The sequence below is a fragment of the Callithrix jacchus genome, chromosome 6, assembly GCF_049354715.1.
Source record: "Callithrix jacchus isolate 240 chromosome 6, calJac240_pri, whole genome shotgun sequence".
NCBI lineage: Eukaryota > Metazoa > Chordata > Mammalia > Primates > Cebidae > Callithrix > Callithrix jacchus.
Window position 1 is genome coordinate 111,869,499 of NC_133507.1, and position 20,805 is coordinate 111,890,303.

The window sequence follows — 20,805 nt, forward strand, 5'->3', positions numbered from 1 at the left end:
CCCTCGGAGCACGTGAGCCTGAGGGAGGGCGGGTACGGGCTTGGAGGTGGTGCGACCAAGCGGAGCTGTTCAGCTTGTATGTATTTATTTATTTCATATACAACAGCAGATGGGGGAAAATATTTCACAACGAAAGCATATGCACAAAAAAACAAGTGCAGAAGAATGCAGAGAGATTGCAGTCTTCGCGAGAAAATAGGGGGACAGTGCATTTATATTTCCAAACAAAGGAAAATAAAAGTAGCATATATAGGACTCGAGTAGGGAATGGATTGGGAAAGAAAATTTTCTGTGTAAATCTTTTATTCTAATGTCTTCTCTGTATGGTTGTATTACCTATTTTTAAATTCAACGGATTTTTCAAGCGTGTGTGATGGGATGTTTCTCTTTCCGCTCACATCTTACCCTAATTCCCCTTCCATGCATTATAACGGTTTCCTCCTTGTTCTCGAAGAGTTCCATACAAAAATACTGTGTGTGTGTTCTTGAACAGTGATTCCATACACATACTCTGTGTGTGTGTGTGTGTGTGTGTGTGTGATCTTATCATTTAGTTGATCAGAATCATTCGAATCCATGCAATTGGAATGATTCTTATTAACTAAATGATAATTTATTGCGTGGTTTGTGCCCGACGTTATTCTAAACTCTTTACATGAAGGATCATATTTAATTCTCATTATATGAGAAGAATTTCATGGCCATGAAGAAAACGGTAAGACCAACAAGGCTAGCTTAACATATGCAAATCATTTCTTCATTAATAAAAAATATGATGCAATAAAAATTGTTGAATCATTTGTTGCTTAAGTGAATGGAAGCAAGCTTACGGTACAGCGTGTAACATAACAAGTGCATTCCTCTATAATTTAATACTGGCAAAAAACTAAGCAATAAAGCTGAGGAAGCTTGAGGCTCAGTGAACGAAAGTGACATGCTCAGTGTCCCACGGCTGGATGTGCCAAAGCCAAGGTCCAAACTCAAATCTACTGGACTCTAAAATTCATATTCTTATATATTTTGTTACAGTGAATGATTCATTCATACACAGCGGCTCTCATATTTCAGAATTTGAAGCTCCACAATCAATATATCAGCTTCATTTTATTCTCTTCTAAAATAAGATGATATCAACCTTCATAGGATTCTCATGAGAATTAAATGAAGTAGTATTTCTAAAATAATTAAATGAGGCCAAGGACATATGAAACACTAAGGCCAAGCGCAGTGGCTCACACCACTTTAGGAGACCTAGACAGGTGAATCCCAGCACTTTAGGAGAACAAGACTGGTGAATCAGGAGGTCAAGAGACCGAGACCATCCTAGCCAACATGGTGAAACCCCGTCTCTACTAAAAATACAACAATTAGTTGGGCATGGCGGTGAGGGCATGTGGTCAGTCCCAGCTACTCCGGAGGCTGAGGCAGGAGAATCGCTTAAACCTGGGCAGCGGAGGTTGCAATGAGCTGAGATCCCACCCACACTCCAGCCTGGTGACAAAGCGAGACTCTGTCTTAAATAATAATATTAATTAATTGAAAATAAGGAAATAAATAAAAATTAAACACTTAGTAAGGTTCACCTCCTGCTTTCTCATCTACTCTAAAATGAAATTCAATGTAAACTTTAGTTCATTTTTTATGGAAGCCAATTATAACCCCCAAGATACAGCCCCAAATGCCATAATTTTGAATGCTGAAATCCCAAAAGATCAAAATCCCGAAACTGTAATTCTGGGAAAAAACATTTTAATAAATATTAAAGCTGTGCATTTACATTTTCAAAAGGGGATTTACTTGAGACGCATAAAACCGTGACAGAACACTATAGGCTACTTTACCCAATAAAATAGGCAAAAATACATATTTTTGCAAACATAAGCACTTGGGTATTCTAACAACAGTCATATGATTATAACAGCGATGAGTAAATAAATCATATTCATTAAGAAATAGGTTAAAAGGGAAATATATAATTGCATAGCGCTATTGTTGGAAATTGTGTGCACCCAGATTTAAAATTGCAGTTATCTGAAATACTGTGCTGCACAACCCAAGTCTTTTTGATGGGATCCGTCAAAAACCACAATGAGTCACCATCATAATGTATAGATATTCAAAGGCCTGAGATCTTGAGACATTTTATATTTCACAAATGCAGATGTGCAAAAGGAACATCTCTCCATTTACGGAAGATGTTTCAACATTTTTCTATATGGCACTGCTCTTTTAAACAGGCACAGTGTTTACACACAAAGTCATTGTTGTGATAATATACTTTTGTGAAGTCAAATTTGCAAAAATCTATGCAATGAATTAGAACTTTCTGAAAATCTCTACACAACTTATACCTCCAGTATTGCAAATGATGCAAAGATGAAATAGATAGCATAGTGAATTGCAAACAAATAATGCTGAAAATTTTAAATAATGAAAGAAAACTTGAAAAAAAACTGAAAAGAAAGTTTGACATAGGAAAAAGTATATTACAGAAATAGATTGTAGGTATTGCGCAAACGTAATCCATAAGAAATGACTGATTTTCATCGGCATTTACTATATTTTGAAATCTTGTATTTCAATGAATAACTGCTTTTTTTCTTTTAGGACATGGCTTTCCTCAGAGAATATGTTCACCTTCATTTTCCATGTGGCACTGCTCTTTTAAAATTTCTTTTATGATTCCGTATAAACAACATAAGCCTTCCCTATTAAGTTTTCCCATCTTGGTCGCCATGCTTCCATGTTGTTTTGGGTGCATAGAAGTCCATTATCAGAAACAACACTGGTGTAGAATTGTTGCATGTCTCCTCATCCTACCATGTACATAATGATTTCTAGCCAGGCAGTAACTTCACTGGCTTCTTCAGGCAAATGTGGCTTTAATTCCTTAAAAGCTCCTGAAATGTAATCAGTTGGAAGGAATGCCAATGTAGGCAACCGATGCCTTTTTAAAGTGAAGTTTTCACCATTGTCATATTGCATGGCCAATCCACTCATCTGAAATTTTCACCAATTGCTTCTCTTTAAACCACACTAAATTTCCAAATAGAGACACTAAGAAGGTAATAGTTCAGCCTAATATGATGCAACCATCCTGTTATTGTGATTTTCAGGATTTTTAGGTGTGAGGGATTTTAGACTTTAAGGATTTGGACTTTAGGGATTGTGATCTTTTGGAAATTCCATATTTAGGATTAAGGAATTAAATGGTCTTAAATGGTCAGCCTTGAAATAGCTGAGAGCAAAATAACACTAGGTGGCAGTAGATCTCAGGCAGTTGAAATTTACAGTCAGCCTGGCACTGTGGCATGAGCCTGAAGTCCCAACTTCTGAAGAGGCTGAGGCAGGCAGAAAAAATCTATGGTTAACTCATTGCACTTAAAGAGACTGGCAAAAACACAAAATTATTAAAGGGATTTATACCCTAGTGTTAAATCTTTTTTTAAAGATGAACTCTCACTCTGTTGTCCGGGCTGGAGTGCAATGGCATGATCTCAGCTTCCTGCAGCTCCTGCCTCCTAGGTTCAAACGATTCTCTTACCTCAGTCTCCTGAATAGCTGGGGTTACAGGCACCGGCCACGATGCCACGATGCCTGGCTAATTGCTGTATTTTTAGTAGATACCTCACCATGTTGGCCAGGCTGGTCTTGAACTCCTGACCTCAGGTGATCCACCCCACGCCCCCATCTTGGCCTCCCAAAGTCCTGGGATTACAAGGCGTAAACCACTATGCCCAGCCAACATATCTTTTCAAAAATACCTCCCTTAGAAACATAATTTTATAGACACATGAACACACATATATACAGCACACCAATTTCTACACTACTACAGGACAGAAACTACCACTATCAAATGCCTCTTAAGCAGCTTGGTGCTTAGGAAACATCTTTCCAATAATTAGCCATTGCTGAAAATATATTTGCCTTATGGGTTTGCATCACCAGCAATACAACATTCCGATGACCCGCGAATCATGAAAATGTTTACCTTATGAATTTGTGTATAAAGATGAAGAAATAGAACTTTGATTGATTATAAAATATCTACAGGTTTTGTTTTTATTTTTTAGTTAGAGAGATGAAGACTCACTATATTGCCCAGGCTGGTCTCCAATTCCTGGCCTCAAGCAGACCTCCTGCCTTGACCTCTCAAAACGTTTTGGTTTGATTTATATTGGTTTTTAGAGACAGGATCTCACTGTGTCACCCAGGCTAGAGCACAGTAGCAGGATCATAGCTCACTGTAGAGTTAAACTCCTGGCCTGAGGTGATCCTCCCCCCTGGCCCTCCTGAGTAGCTAAAACTACGGGAACTTGCAGGAGGCCCGGCTAAAAATTTTTTTGTCTTGAGATGGAGTTTTGCTCTTGTCCCCCAGGATAGAGTGCAATGGCATGGTCCTGGCTCACTGGAACCTCCACCTCCGAGGTTCAAGGGATTCTCCTGCCTCAGCCTCCCACAGAGGTGGAATTACAGGTATGTGCCGCCACACCTGGCTGATTTTTTGTATTTATAGTAGAGATGGAGTTTCATCATGTTGGCCAGGCTGGTCTCCAACTCCTGACCTCAGGTGATCTGCCCACCTCAGCCTCCTAATGTACTGGGATTACAGGCACGAGCCATGGTGCCCAACCTTTTTTCTTTCTTTCTTTCTTTCTTTTTTTTTTTTTAATAGAAATGGGTCCTCAGTTTGTCGTCCAGGCTATTTGGGAATTCCTGGCCTCAGGTGATCCTCCTCCCTCAGTGTCCCAAACTTCTAGGGTTACCACTGCCCCTGGACAGCAAATAATTGTATATAATTATACAATGTATATAAATGTTCTTAGGTGCATATTAAAATGATGGCTCTGTTTTAAAAAGAAAATTTCACACAAGAGAACTCTGCTTTAGTACCACAGTCACTGTAAACACCATCTGTAGCCCACGGTGTTCAGAGGATTACCTGTTTTCCAGGCACTGGGCCATTTTGGTTTTATTTCATATTCATGAGGCCTGAATTATAAACACGAAGTAAACACTGGACCTAGAATTTGGAGAATTTTTCTACCTCAGCTAGTAAACCTCAACGTTTTGGAAATATTTTTCAAGTTACAAACCAGCTCACCTGGTCTGCTTCCTGTCTCGGAGGACAGCATCATCACTCTTAGTCATTCATATGGAACAAAGCAGCTCTCTTCTGGTTCATCCTGCACTGGGCTGTGTGTGTGTGTGTGTGTGTGTGTGTGTGTGTGTGTGTGTGTGGTCTGTGTGTGTGTTATATGTACCTAAAACGTGTTATATCATTTTTTTTGAGATAGGGTCTCACTGTGTCGCCAAGGCTGGAGTACAGTGGAACCACCTCGGCTTACTGTAGCCTGCACCACCTGGACTCAAATCATCCTCCCACCTCAGCTTCTGAAGTAGCTGGGACTACAGGTGCATGCCAACATGCCCAGCTAATTTTACATTTTGTATTTTCTTGTAGAGTCAAGGTTTCATTGTGTTACCCAGGCTGTTTCATTTTTTGGGTTTTTTTCTAAGACAGAATTTTGCTCTTTTGCCCAGGCTAGAGTGAAATAGTGCGATCTTCACTCACTGCAACCTCTGCCTCCTGGGTTCAAGCAATTCTCCTGCCTCAGCCTCCTGGGTAGCTGGAATTATAGGCACCCACCACCACACCAGGCTAATTTTTGTATTTTTAGCAGGGACAGGGTTTCACCATGTTGACCAGGGTGGTCTCGAACTCCTGACCTCAGGTGATCCACCTGCCTTGGCCTCCCAAAGTGCTGGAATTACAGGCATGAGCTACTGTGACTGGCCCCAGGATGGTTTTAAACTCCTATTTTTTTAATTTTCTTTTTAACATGAATAATGGAAACACTGTGGTTTGTATGAACTCCTAAACTGAAGCTATCCTCCCACGTCAGCCTTCCTAAGTGCAGGGATTAGAGGCGTGAGCCACCACACCCGCCTGAAACGTAGCATCTTAACCGTGTTGAAATGTGCAGTTCAGTGGCATTAAGTACATTTGCTTTGTTGTGCAACCGTCACCACTACCCATCCACAGAACTTTTTCACATTCTCCAACTGAAACTCCGCACCCATTGAACACTCACTTCCGGTTCCTCTCCCCTCAGGCCCTGGAAACCACCATTTTACTTTCTGTCGCTACAAGTTTGACTACTCTGGGGACCTCATGTAAGTGGAACCATACAGGATGTGTCCTTTTGTGTCTGGCTTATCTCACTTATCACAATGTTCATAACAACATTGATCCATGTAGTAGCAGGTGTCAGAATCTCCTTGCTTTTTCAGGCTGAATAGTATTTCATTGTATGTCTATATCACAGTTTGTTTATCCACTCATTGGTCTATTTTTTTTTTCTTTTAGACGGATTCTTGCTCTGTTGCCCAGGCTGGAGTGCAGTGGCACGATCTCAGCTTACTGCAACCTCTGCCTCCCAGATACAAGGATTCTCCTGCCTCAGCCTCCTGAGTAGCTGGGATTACAGGTGTGCACCACCATGCCTGGCTAATTTTTTTTTTTTTTTTTTTTTGAGATGGAGTTTGCTCTTGTTGCCCAGGCTAGAGTGCAATGGCATGATCTTGGCTCACTGCAACCTCCACATCCTGGGTTCAAGCAATTCTCCTGCCTCAGCCTCCCAAGTACCTGGGATTAAAGGAATTCGCCACCACCTCCAGCTAATTTTGTATATTTAGCAGAGACAGGGTTTCTCTCTGTTGGTCAGGCTGGTCTCAAACTGCTGACCTCAGGTGATCTGCCTGCCTTGGACTCACAAAGTGCTGGGATTATAGGCATGAGCCATCGCACCCAGCCTCATAGGTCAATTTTTCTTTTTTCTGAGATGGAGTTTCACCCTTATTGCCCAGGCTAGAGTGCAATAGCATGATCTTGGCTCACTGAAATCTCAGCCTTTCGGGTTCAAGCGATTCTTTTGTCTCAGCCTCCCGAATAGCTGGGATTACAGGCGTACACCACCACACCAGGCTAATTTTGTATTTTAGTAGAGATGGGGTTTCTCCATGTTGGTTAGGCTGGTCTCAAACTGCCAACCTCAGGTGATCTTCCCACCTTGGCCTCCCAAAGTGCTGGGATTATGGTCTATTTTTTAAAAAGAATATTGAATAGGAAATTAATCGATCAATTTTTTGATTGAATGGTTTAAAATATAGGTGGCTAAATATTACCAAAGTTACAGAAAAATCAGTTTTTCCTTGCAGTGTGGGAACTTTTTATGTTCAAAAGATATTGCCAACAAATGTCTTTGTCTAACTTGTTACTATGGGAAAATTTTCAAATATAAACAAACTAGAGGGGATAGTATAGTAAACTTCTGTGAACTCATTACCCAGCTTCAGTAATTAGCAGTTAATAGCCAATTGTGTTTAATCTATCTGCTACTTACTCTCCAAACTCTAAATATTTCTGAAGTAAATCTGAAACATCCTATGATTTCATATCCACAAACGTTTCAGTATGCATTTTTAAAAGATAGGAACTTTTTACAAAAACCTAATGTATCATGCTTAAAATTACACAGAATAATTTCTAATATGAATGCTAATGTTAAAAATGCCCCTATTCTCTGTTTCTCTCTGTCTGTGATTTCGTCATTTGATTCAGACTCCAAGTAAAGTCCATACGTGTTGATAAATCTTGTAAATCTCCTTTAATCCACAGATTGCCCCTCTCTCTTTTTCCCTTTCCTCAGAATTTATTTGTTGAAGAAACCAGGTTCTTTATCCAGTAGAACTTCCTACAGCCTGCATTTGGCTGAGTGCATTCCTGTGGTACATTTGACATGAGTCCCCATGCTGTACCATTCCTGTAAACTGATAGTTAGAGCTAACGGCCTTCTAAGACCTGAGCCTGATGTTTTGACAAGAATACTTTATAGGTTACGTTGTCCATTTCCCACAGGAGGTGTAAGATGTCTGATATACTCTCTCCTTCTCTCTCTTCATAATATTAAGATTGATTAGGTATCATCAGCCCCATCCATCCATCACAAAGTTTCTCATTAGTTTTTCAGCATTGATGACTCTTGCTCAGATCCTAGCCCCTTATGGGTTTCAAAACAGTCTCCTGCCATCTTTTCTGCAGTTTAGAGAATGGCACTGGCTTCGCAGAGGAAGGTGCATTGGAAACAGCTAATACAGAAGACAGGGAAAACAGGAGGAAAGCAGGCCACAGGTAGGAAAGCAATGATATTGCTGGAACAAAGGTTTTGTGCGTTCAAAAATTTGAGGGGTATTGCAAAATTGTGCTCTAAAGAGGTTAAACCAACTTAACACTTTTCAGTAAATGTCTGTTTCTACATACCCTTTGCCAATTTGATAGGTGAAAAACTGCACCTCATTCTGGTTTACAATTGTTAATTTCAAGTGAAGTGGACTGTATCTGCAAATATATATTGGTAATCTGTATTTTTCTTTTGTGAAAGTATGTTGCTATCTTTTGCCCATGTTTTCTATCAATTTGTTTACACCTTTTATTTTTTTAAAGAATTAGAGCGATGAGTTCCTTATCTGTCATATCATATGTGTTATGGATATTTTTCCCAGATTATTGTCTTTTGACTCTGATCAGGAAACTGTTTGCTTTATAGGAGGTTTTTATTGTTACAATGCATTTATCAAATATTTCCTTCATAGCTTCTGGGTTTTTTTAACATTCTTTGAGAAGTCTAACCTATGACCATTAAGAATCATTCACAATTTCTCCTAGTATTTCTATGGTTTCAGCTCTTTTCCTTCTTCTTTTCTTCCTCCTTCTTCCCTTTTGCATACAAATGTTTGGTTCACTTTGATATGGATTGAACTTTTATTTATTTATCTTGAAACAGGGTCTCACTCTCTCATTCAGGGTGGAGTGCAGTGGCATGATCATAGCTCACTGTAACTTCAGACTCTTGGGTTCAAATATTCCTTCTGCTGCAGCCTCCCAAGTAGCTGGGATGACACGTGCACCATGCCTGGCTAATTTTTAAAATTTTTTCGTAGAGATGGGATTTTGCTATGTTGTCCAGGCTTGCCTTGAACTCCTGGCCTCAAGCAATCCCCCTGCACTGGCCTCACAAAGCACTAGAATTACAGGCATGAGCCACCAGGCCTAGATTGAACTTTTATTTCTTGCCAGATGTTGTCTCAATACTGTTAATACAACGATGTATATTTTCTCTAATCATTTAAAGTAGTACTTCTATTGTGTACTACATGCTGAATATATGTGTGTCTATTTCTGAATCAACTGTTTCGTTCCACTTATCTATTCTTTTAGTGCACTGACTCAGATCCATGGTGTATTCAATGCTGGCATTCTGCATTGTACACATTAGATGCATCCTTGAAAGGCTGCATGTGAAGCAAAAACAATTGGGTCCATAATCTCACTGGCATCCTTTAGTTATTGTTATGTAACATACATCCAAAAACTCAGTGGCTTCCAATGACAGCCAGTGACTCCCGCACATTCATAGGGTGTGCTAGGCTTTGTTCTGCGAGGGCGATCGTGCTCTGCATGGCGTCCATCGCCTTTCTAGGGCAGCAGGATCATCTGCCTCAGATGCAGAACACAGGAAGGAGTGCGCAAAGACTAAGGTCCCAGAGGACCCAGGCTTTCCCCACCCACTGCCATTTCTTCCTCATCGTAGTGGTCAAAGCCACACAGCTTAACCCAAAATCAAGGGTGAGGAAAGTTCCCTTTGCCCCATGAGACATGGAAAAGGTGTGGACACAGAGAAGGTGAAGAACCGGGACCACAATCCCAATCTCCCACAGCTACTGACACATAATTTAAATGGGGAAGCTTCCATAGAAAATTCCAGATCCTTGTCTAATATTAAGCTGAAAAGGAGCTACTAACATATATTTGAAATACACTGAAAATTGAAGTACCCGGAAAAGTACAGGGTAACATAACATCCATGTGTCTATCTCTAATAATTAACAAATTAATATTTTTGCTTATTTGCTTCTGATCTTTTTTCTTAAGAAATAAAATGTTTTACAGTTTATGTACTCTGTGTACCCTTCCATGGTTTTCTCTCACTATCCAGAAGTAATTACTATTTTAAAGGCAGTCTGTGCACATTTTTATTATATGTGCAGCATTTATGAAGATTAATACACTTCTTTGTTTTCATATTTTAAATATTATAAATGGTATGATACTCTATATATAATTCTAAAAGTAGCTTTTTAATTCAACAGTATATTTGAAGATCTAGCTGTTTATACATATAGATGGTCTGCTTTTACGTTGTTATATTTTACTCTATTGTATGATTGTATTACTCTGTTCTCGCATTGCTATAGATAAATACCTGGCCAGGTGCGGTGGCTCATGCCTGTAATCCCAGAACTTTGGGAGGCTGAGTCAGGTGGATCACAAATTCAGGAGTTCAAGAACAGCCTGACAAATATGGTGAAACCCTGTCTGTACTGAAAAACAAAAAGTACAAAAATTAGCAGGGCATGCTGGCAGGCACCTGTAGTCCCAGCTACTTGGGAGGCTGAGGCAGGAGAATTGCTTGAACCAGGAGGCAGAGGTTGCAGTGAGCCAAGATCACACTGCTGGAATCCAGCCTGGGTTACAGAGCAAGACTTCATCCAAAAAAAAAAAAAAGAAAGAAAGAAAGAAAGAAAAAGGAAATACCTGAGATTGGGTAATGTATGTAGAAAAGGCATTTACCTTGCTCACGGGTCTGGAGGCTGTACGGAAATCATGGCGGCTTCTTGGGAGGTCTCAGGAAACTGACAATCATGGCAGAAGGTGAAGGGGAAGCAGGCAGGTCTTGCATGGCTGAAGCAGGAGGAAGTGAGAACAGGGGAGATGCTACACACTTTTAAACAACCAGATCTCACCACAACTCACTCACTCACTATAACAACAACAGCACTAAGGGGCTGATGCTAACCCATTCATGAGAACGCTGGCCCCGTAATCTAATCACCTCTCACCAGGCCCCACCTCCAACAATGGGGATTACAACTGAATGTGAGATTTGGGTGGGGACACAGATCCAAACCATATCAATGACTGTATCATAATTCATCTTCTTTCCTTTACCGATGGATGCTTTGAATGGTGTTAACTTACCATTATCATTAACAAGAAAACATTTACAAATCACATATTTAAGGTAAATACATGCAATTTTACCAAAATGTTAAAGTTATTTGCAAATATTACACAGATGAAATATAACTAAAATAATAATTCAAAAACCCCTAAGGCATATATTAGGGAATATGTTATGAGGGGCCACATATTATTAATAATCAATTTTTTTCCAAAATATGTCCTATCAAGGAAATAAAAGATACATCTACCAGCAGACAGTACTAAACATTCCATCATTCACACGAACATTCTCCTACAAGCCACAGCCCAGAAGTCTGTCAATATGCACCCAGCCTTATCATTTTCCATTAATATTTAGTCAGTGTTTCCAATATAATTGGCCGCTTCTTCAGATCAAAGGCTTTTACATAGGTCCTACATGCAAATCAAACAACTATCCATGGAATATCAGAACTTGACTTTCTCCATTCTCTTATACTTTTTGTGTCTCACGCTAAAGAAATGAGAGATGCAGAATTCTAAGGCTGATTAGCTAGGAAGTACTCATTCAAACTTGAATATTCTTCAAAGAGAGTGTGTGGCAATTCTAATCAGAGGAAGAAACATAAAGGAAGTCAACCCAGATGTTTTCCACCCGGGCCCTCCTTTTGGCTGGTCTGATTTCCACTGGTAAGGCGAAAGTGCAATTTTAGAATGTTGGTTAACTTTTAAAAATTGATTTCAGGAAAGATTAAAAAGATTACAAAGTCATTAATAGCACAATCACGACAAATACATGTATTTGGCTAATAAAAATGAGATTGAAATGATTCAGAGTACTGGAGATGTTCTAAATAATTTACAGTGAAATGTTCCGCTTCTTTAATGAGGGAAGCATAATAGCGGGTTGAGAAGACATTGCAAAGCCTTTCAGTCTTGGTCTGGGACTTATCTGGAACGAAACTAGATAATAAAAAGTTGACATAAGAATTTGATTCTGGTTTTGATCAAAATCAAATTCCAATACAGATATCTAATACAGAGACTAGTGTGGATTAGGACAAAGCGAATGCTCCCTTAATACTCACACAAGGAGGACAAAGTGAATCAATTACTACACTGTCTGATATTTGCCTCAATTCCCAAGGATAAATTTTAGTTTCCAAAGTGATGGGATTATATCCTGATCAAGGTGTTGACTTGGAGCTTGGCTACAAGGCATAAAACTTTTGAAACCCATCTTGTAAAACTATTTTAAAGAATAGGCTTAATGGCCACGTTCTGTAGTTTCTCTTCACAGCATATGTATCAACAAAGAATAAAATGTCTTTAAATAAAATCAGTAGTCAAATAACCAGGCTCTTGCTTTTGCTTGTTTGTTTCAAAATGCAAGGTTGACCGTCCTCACTGTATTTCTCTGTGAATGTTAACACCGGAAATCCAGGACGTTTAACTCAATTGAACATTTATCGAGTGCTTGCTATACTAAAGAGACATATTGTGCCTAAAACAAAGTTTGCACCAAGTCCACTGAGAAAGCAGCCTCTCCTCCATGTTTCATAATTTTTCAGATAACTGGTTCTACTCCTTTCCCACCTTCTCTCCTCATCTCAGTTGAGGCTAAATTGGTTTGACATTTCAGATTATTTTTCTAAGAATCTCCCTCTTCTATGTTTGCAACCATGAAAGAGATTTATCTAGTGTTAAACAAACTTGTCTAGTTCAGAGTTTATTTCTCCTTTAATTCCAACATTTGGTAGGATTCGATTAGTAGAACTAACCATTTCAACATTGCTTTAGAACTTCTAAGATTATTTTCTGAGCCATGCCATTTTCTTATTTTTGCTTAATCTAACCATAGTGATCCCCATGCCAGTAATGAGCAAAGAAAAATAGAAAAGCACAACTTATCCCATTTACTACTGGACCTGAAGCAAAGTAGATTGACGGAGGCTAATGCCAATAAATAAATACATTTACTGATATGCTAACGTCGTGAAGCAGAATTCTGTTGCCAGGGAATAACCAAGTTTACATCGGAATTAGGATATTAAAATTCTGGAAGGACAACCTTCCCATAAACTACAGAAAGTTCAGGGAAAGGTACAGTGAAAACAGAATTGTCAGGATCCACTGCATGACTAATAAAGCAAATGGAGATTGGAAATGTCTGAGGCCACGAGCTCTGCTCTCACATTTCTCCTTTTTGGCACTAGCCGGGCCATGGGCTAATATATGTTGGCAAGTCTTCCAACGAGATCCAGACGTGTGATCACCATGGCTCTGGATGGTACTCTGCTCAAAGGTATGGGGTTGCACAAACAACCATCCATCTCTTTGGTCCCTAACCTCTTTTTTTTTTTTTAAGACAGAGTCTCACTCTGTTACCCAGTCAGTCACCCAGGTTGGAATACAATGGCACCATCTGAGCTCACTGCAACCTCCACCTCCTGAATTCAAGTGATTCTCCTGCTTCAGCCTCCTGAGTAGCTGGGATTACAGGTGCTCACCACCAGGCATGGCTAATTTTTGTATTTTAAGTATAGATGAGAGTTTCACCACATTGGTCAGGCCGGTCTCAAACTCCTGACCCCGTGATCTGCCAGCCTCAGCCTCCCAGAGTGCTGGGATTACAGGCATGAACTACTGCACCTGGCCCCAATCTCTTTTCTTAATGTCCTTGCCCAGTGTTGGCTGCCTCAAGGGCTCACAATTCTGACAGTATGAAAAACCAGAGATGTAACCAGTTACACCACTGTCTTTGGAGCAGCTTCCAAGAACTCGGCTTCAAGTATGGGCTGTGAATTGGGATCCAAACTTGGAAGAAGAAAAAGAGCAGGGAACAAACACAATGTTTTCCATCTGAATGCCTTCACGTATTGACTTATCTCACCTGCCTTTTCCAAAGGGGAATGAAACACGACTATGCCATTTTAGAGATGAGGAACTTGAACTGAGGTGCCAAAAGTTAAGGGACCTGCCAAGCACAGTTGGAGATGGTGAGGTCTGGACCTGAACTCAGGTTTTTGTTTCCTCTTCCCACGAAACCACGGTGTTACTGGCCAAGACTCTGGAGGTTGAATATTAGAGGCTGACCCTAAGCGGGCGAAAGAATACTTCTATCTCGTCCAGACAATGAGGGCCACACTTGTGAATTTTCAGTTATACTCAGCATCACCTTGGGGTGCCAGTGTGATGAAATAGCCATGTGTCCATTCATTTCAACGATCTCCATACTAACTAGAGGGGAACTCTTACATATACATATACTACTTACAAAGCAACCTCAAATACTGAAACAGGACTAAGAGAAGGAAAACATTAATTGCCAAAATTTAGACTCAGCTCATACTGTAAAGTGTGCGCACTTAACTGATACAGTAACTTCTTGGCTCTTGTCTTGAGCCTGCTCAGTGTTGCTTTGTACATAATTGTAGCACTCCTGGTGAAGCTGGTTGTTCAGGTGGCAGCCTATTAGAAGGGAGGAGAGGCTGGTGAGAGCAGGCATAGTGACAGCAGCGCAACGCAAGAGCTGAGGGGTTGTTAAGACAAACTCAAGACACATCACAATCTGGAATTGTTTGGTTGGGCTCCATGCACTTTAATAAACCCAGGAGGCATCACTCGTTGTATTAAAATACCATATGTAGTAGGTGCTGTTTACAATCACTTTTCTAGATCACTGAGAGAACAATGAGACTAGGGCAACGTGTGATACTTTTATAATAGGTTCCCATAAAAAGACAGCTGTTTTCAAAGTGGGCTTGAAGAAGTCAAGATCCAGGTACCTAGAAAATGCACTTACATGAACTGCCTCATTCCCCCAAATGCCAGACAGGAATAGTAGGTAATGTATTTGTTTAAGGCTTACTATGTACCAAGTACCATTTTAAATGCTTTCATCTTTACAACATGGTTATTAGCACCTGCAGAGAGGGAGGTTAAAATTGGGCTAGACAGAGTGAGAAACACTGGGACATCCCAACAAGTTCTGGCAGCTTCAAGCTTTGGTACCTGGTCTGGAATCAGCGGGCTAACACCATGTTCCTGGGTCATAAAGCTCCCCAGGGCAGCTCCTCGGTCTGCTCATTCTTATTTACATCCTAGAAGTCAGAGGCCTCACCAGGGTGTGGACGTCTTGTGCCCTGCTGGATCTACTGTGTTTACACCATTCACTGGAATGATTATGGGCCAGGAGAAACCTTATCAAAGCAAAACTGCTATCAATAATGCTGTTTGAATATCTGGAAGAGGGAAGAGAGGTGGAGTCTACACCTAGGGTGCCTACTGGAGATGGTGATGCTTATTTGTTTAATGCAGGTCCCATACATAGAGCTTTTGTTCTTCTTTCAAAATGATAAAACCTAGAACAGAAAGGACATAGAGTATACCAAACAAGCTGATGCATTTTTTAAAAAACTTTTTAGGTTCAGGGCTACATGTGCCCATTTGTTATACTGTAAACTGCATGTCACAGGGGTTTGGTGTACAGATTATTTTGCCATCCAGGTAATAAGCCTAGTAGCACATAGATATTTTTTTATGATCCTTTCCTGATGATGCACTTTCAAGGACTTTTCACCCCTTTCCCTGAAAACTTCTGCTTCATGCACACACTTCATGAAACCCTGCAACTGATTGGAGTCATTCCTTCCTGTGGCCCTTGTGGTTTTGCTTCACGATCTATGAACAAAGCCACTTTCAGCAATGCTAACCATAATGGATAGACACTTCTATTTACTCAAATCCCACACATCATAAATGCTGGTACTTGTGCAAGAGTCGAATGTGAAATATTTGAATGCTTCTAAGTTCCAGGTGAAGCTAGGTCTCCTGGTACTCCAGGTATTGGCTTTGTTTCTTGTTTTAATTGCATCCAGGTATAAAATATACACATAAAAGTGCACAACACATCCATGTACAACTCCATGAACTCCATCAAGTGAATACATCTGTGTAACCAGCACCCAGATCCAGAAAAAGAACATCACCAGCATCCCGGAGATCCCTTGTGCTACAGTTTAGACATTATTCCCAGCAAGGCAATCACTATCCCAAGTTCTAACACCACGTGTTAGTTCCTCCTGTTTCTAAAAATGATATAAATAGAATTGAACAGCAGGCCTTCTTTTTGTGTGGCTTCTTTTTTTTTTTTTGAGGCTTAGTTTCGCTCTTGTTACCCAGGCTGGAGTGCAATGGCGCGATCTCGGCTCACCGCAACCTCCGCCTCCTGGGTTCAGGCAATTCTCCTGCCTCAGCCTCCTGAGTAGCTGGGATTACAGGCACGCGCCACCATGCCCAGCTAATTTTTTGTGTCTTTAGTAGAGATGGGGTTTCACCATGTTGACCAGGATGGTCTCGATCTCTTGACCTTATGATCCACCCGCCTCGGCCTCCCAAAGTGCTGGGATTACAGGCTTGAGCCACCGCGCCCAGCCTTTGTGTGGCTTCTTACATTCCACATCACGATTGTGTAATTTATGTTTTTATATTGACATTCTTTGGGATATATGATATTCCATTATACGCATTTATTTTCATCTATGTCTGCATTCTTCCTTTGGGTAGTTTCCAGTTTTAGGTGATTATAAAATTGCTGCTATGAAGCTTCTTATACCTTTTAATAAACATATATATGCACTCCTATTGGGAGTGAGTCCAGAGGAGCCCCTCCTCACCAAGGCTGTGGGAGGTATCTCGTGAGGGAACCCGCATCCTTGAGGGGCTATACAGTGGTTGTCCTCTGTGGGCCCAATGTCACAAGAGAAACTTCTGCCATGGAACTGGGTCCTCTGAAGTGGCACTTAATGCCAAGGTCATCAAGAGCAGAAAGTAATCAGATTCATCTAAATGTCTGAGATTTGTGACATTGGCTAGTAATCACTGCGACCCTAGAACTGAATAGATGAGCAGCCAACTAAAGCCTCATTGGACTTGTATGAATGGAAATGCTCTAGGTCTGTTGAACAAAATGCGGACTTCAGTCATCACAATAAGGGGTTGCAATTCCCAATAAATTGCCAGGCTTGAGTCAGTTCACAGTCCCAGAGCCTCTTGAATGAAAGGGAGGCTCAGTCCTTTTGAGTAAGGGTCCTGCCATGCCCCCAACGATTTATAATGTAAACCTTACTTCTAGCCATCCCCAAAGGGACCTGTAATGGTTTAGCAGGATGACAGCACATTGGGGAAGAAATTATTAGGCTCTTCAGAGATTATTGGACACTTGCTCAAAACTGACACTAAACCTGGAGATCTAAAAGGCCACTGTGGTTGACCAGACTAGGGGCTTATAGTCAGGTGGTCGAAGTAGCTTTTCAGCAGGGTCCAGCTTATACTAAGCCCAGTGCATCCTCAAATCTACCAAGAGGTTATTTCCCCAGTTCCAGAATGCAAAATTGGAATAGACTTTCTTCTTCTTTCACGTTGCCTTGGCAATTCTTGGTCATTGATGTTTCCAAATAAATACAGAATCTGTTTGCTAATTTTCACCAAAAATCCTGACAGGGCTTTGACTGAATCTGCAGTAAATATACAGATCAAATTGATAACTGATGTTTTTAAAGTGGTGAGTCCTCTAATCAATGAACATATCATATCCTCCATTTACTTAGGTCTTCCTTCACTGTTATATTAACAGTTGTTGTAGTTGTCCGTGTACAAGTCTTGCACATCTTTTGATTAATATATATTCATAAAACCCACCTGATGGAGTTTTAGCCCTTCTACAGTGGAGCTATACAATAGAAATATAATACAAGTCATACAGATAATTTTAAATTTTCTAGTGGCCATAATAAAGAAGTAAAAAGAAACATGGCATTTTAATATTTTATTTAACTCAGGTTTTCAAAATATTATATCAATATGTAATTATTGAGATCTTTTACATTTTTAAATACTAAGTCTTCAAAATCTATTGTATACTTTACCATTAAAGCACATCTCAGTTCAAACTAACTACCTTTCACGTGCTGAATAACCACATATTCAATATGGCTAGTGGCACCATATTGGACAGCATAATTCTACAGTCTTATTTTTATGCCAACTTGACAGGTGCGCAGTGCCAGTAGTGTATTAAAGTCTCCTATTATCTGTGAGTTTCTATCTGTGTCTCCTGGCATCTTGTGATCTCCGCTTTATATAGATGACTTGTGTTTGTTATTTAGTGCATGGATAGTTGTAACTGCTATATCTTCATTGTGACTTGTGGCACTTACCCTCTGACATTATCTTCCTTTGTCTTGTTTCAGTGTCTTTTGGCCTGAATTCCAGTCTCTGGTAACAGGACGACAGCCCTAGCTTTCTTACTGCTTGGCACATCTTTATCCAGCTCTTCACTTTCATCTTTTTCAATCGCTGTGTTTTATTCCATACGACATCAAACTAGGGTTTGCTTTTTAACCCAACAGGACATTTTTTAATAGATGAGATAAGCCCATTCACATGACTCATATATTTGTACCCAACACCATCATTTTATTTTATAATTATTGTATTATACTCTGTTTCTCTACTTGGGTCTTTGCCTTTTTAGTTCTTTTGATATTTAGCAAGGTTTGCATTTTTGTTCCAGTTATTTCCATTCTCTTTATTGTTAAAGTCTAGTCACTTATTAGAATATGTCTTGGAGTTAACATTGTTCAGGGTTCACTTTTTTTTTTTGAGACAGAGTCTCAGTCTGTCACCCAGGCTGGAGTGCCATAGTGTGATCTTGGCTCACTGCAACCTCCGCCTCCCAGGTTCAAGCGATTCTCCTGCCTCAGCCTCCTGAGCAGCTGGGATTACAAGTGCCTGCCACCATGCCCAGCTAAATTTTTTGTACTTTTAGTAGAGACAGCGTTTCGCCATGTCGGACCGGCTGGTCTCTTAACTCCTAACCTCATATGATCCACCCTCCTTGACTTCCAACAGTGCTGGGATTGTGGGCATGGGCTACCGTGCCCGGCCTTAAGGAATCATTCACCCTTTCTAACTAGCTAGTATTTTCCCACTGTTATTCTTCAATGTCTTTATTAATGTTTCCTTTGAATCTATTCTTCCTTTGGTATCCTGTAATTTAGTCTTCCTTTGTAATATCATTCTGTCATTTTCATCTATTCCTCTCCTGAGTTCATTCAACTTTATTTCTTCTTTTTGTTTTTGTACATTTGCTATTTTTGAATTTCAAAGCCAAAGTTACTGAAGCCCAGATAAATAATTATAGTTTTCTTCTTTTGGGTTTTTGTGTCAAAATGTTCTACATTAAGCCAATTAAGTATAAAGGTCCTATTAAGAGGGGAGAGAGACTTGGAACTCTATTGTGGTTGCAGAAAGTTTCACCTGGCATACAATCGCATGTGCACATTCAAAACTGTGACTTGAGTGATCCTACTGCATACCTGTAAATGGAAGGCAAACGGTCAGATCTTCAGAATAAAAAAATCATCTTCTTAAAAACCTGGATGCATATCCTGCTCTTCAAGAAATTGGTGTTCACAAAGGATTGAAGCTTGAAGAGATGGATCCTCCATTTTCCATGACGCGATTACTGTACTTTGCATGCCTGTATCAAAACATCTCATGTACCTCATAAGTATATGTATGTATGCACCCACACAATTTTTTAATTAAAAAAAGAATTTGAGTTTAAATAGAAACATGATAAATGCAAGAAAGAAAATATTTTAACTCATCATCACTCTGATGTTCAAGTGAACTGCTTCCTTCAAGCTCTTTGATCTTTCTGTCACCTATGGAATATGGGTGGTTTTGTTTTTTAGATTTCTAAGTCCCAAAGATCTAAGATAAATAAACAAGGACACTTAAGCTGGGCCAGGCTACATTTTTGACACCTTTAAAACTAGCAATCTTTCTGCTTCAAAATAAAAAGCCTATGGTACAAGAACAGCAAGTGGTTTACAATGCTAGATTTAGCATACACTGAATACATATTCAATGAATAAGTTGAGTGTAGGTAGTGGACTCTCAGAAATATCCTTTTGTTTATCATATTGGCTGGAGGGAGAGCTGCTTTCATGGATGATACAGGATTTCCTGCTATTTCCAGCCACACTCGCCTACATGGTTATGAAAAATGGCAGTCCAAGAAAACATTCCAGATTTCAACGAGGCTGCACTACAAGAAGGACTAGAATGAGAACGAGGCCTACCTTCATCTGAAGTGTCTCATGGAACCGGGCCTGCCAACTTCATCTAGCCATATGCATATTACAGCTGCTTATTTCTATACATTTTGTATTATATCTATGCTATTCTGTCTCAGTTATATTGACAACAGGTACTAAGAGGAAACAAGACCATACAAATGTCCAAGGGACCAGAAATAATTCTGGCTCCTTCGAGTTGAGCCAGTCAGTAAGAAATAAGTTGAACTAATCCTTCCGGAAACTTTCTTCATGACTTTCTGCCTAACTTTGTTTGGAATGCAGAAAATGACAGCAGAATGACTACATTCTTACCTGTAGATTGTTAAACACAATTAACCAAAGTGTATTATTAGAGAAATGGTTGCATTTGTGCATCAGGACATATGTATAAGAATGTTCATGATATCACTATTTTTCAGAGCAAAACCATTAATGACCTAAAAGCCCACCAATAGTGAAATCAATAAATAATGTCAAAGTTATAGAATGTAATAGTCAACAGCAGTCATGATAAACGAACTCCAGTCCAGGTAAACCTAACAACCTGAATGAATCATAGCAATATAATTTTAAGTTTAAAAAGTGCAA

The 20,805-nt window shown here is 39.8% G+C and overlaps 1 long non-coding RNA gene across 1 annotated transcript; it reads left to right on the plus strand.

Annotated features, from left to right (window-relative positions):
- Positions 1-20: 20 nt before the first annotated feature.
- Positions 21-8,197, plus strand: LOC118154797 (uncharacterized). The gene is made up of 3 exons (XR_004745061.3): positions 21-76; positions 6,120-6,180; positions 8,108-8,197. It is a non-coding gene; the product is annotated as an uncharacterized LOC118154797 (long non-coding RNA).
- Positions 8,198-20,805: the final 12,608 nt, after the last annotated feature.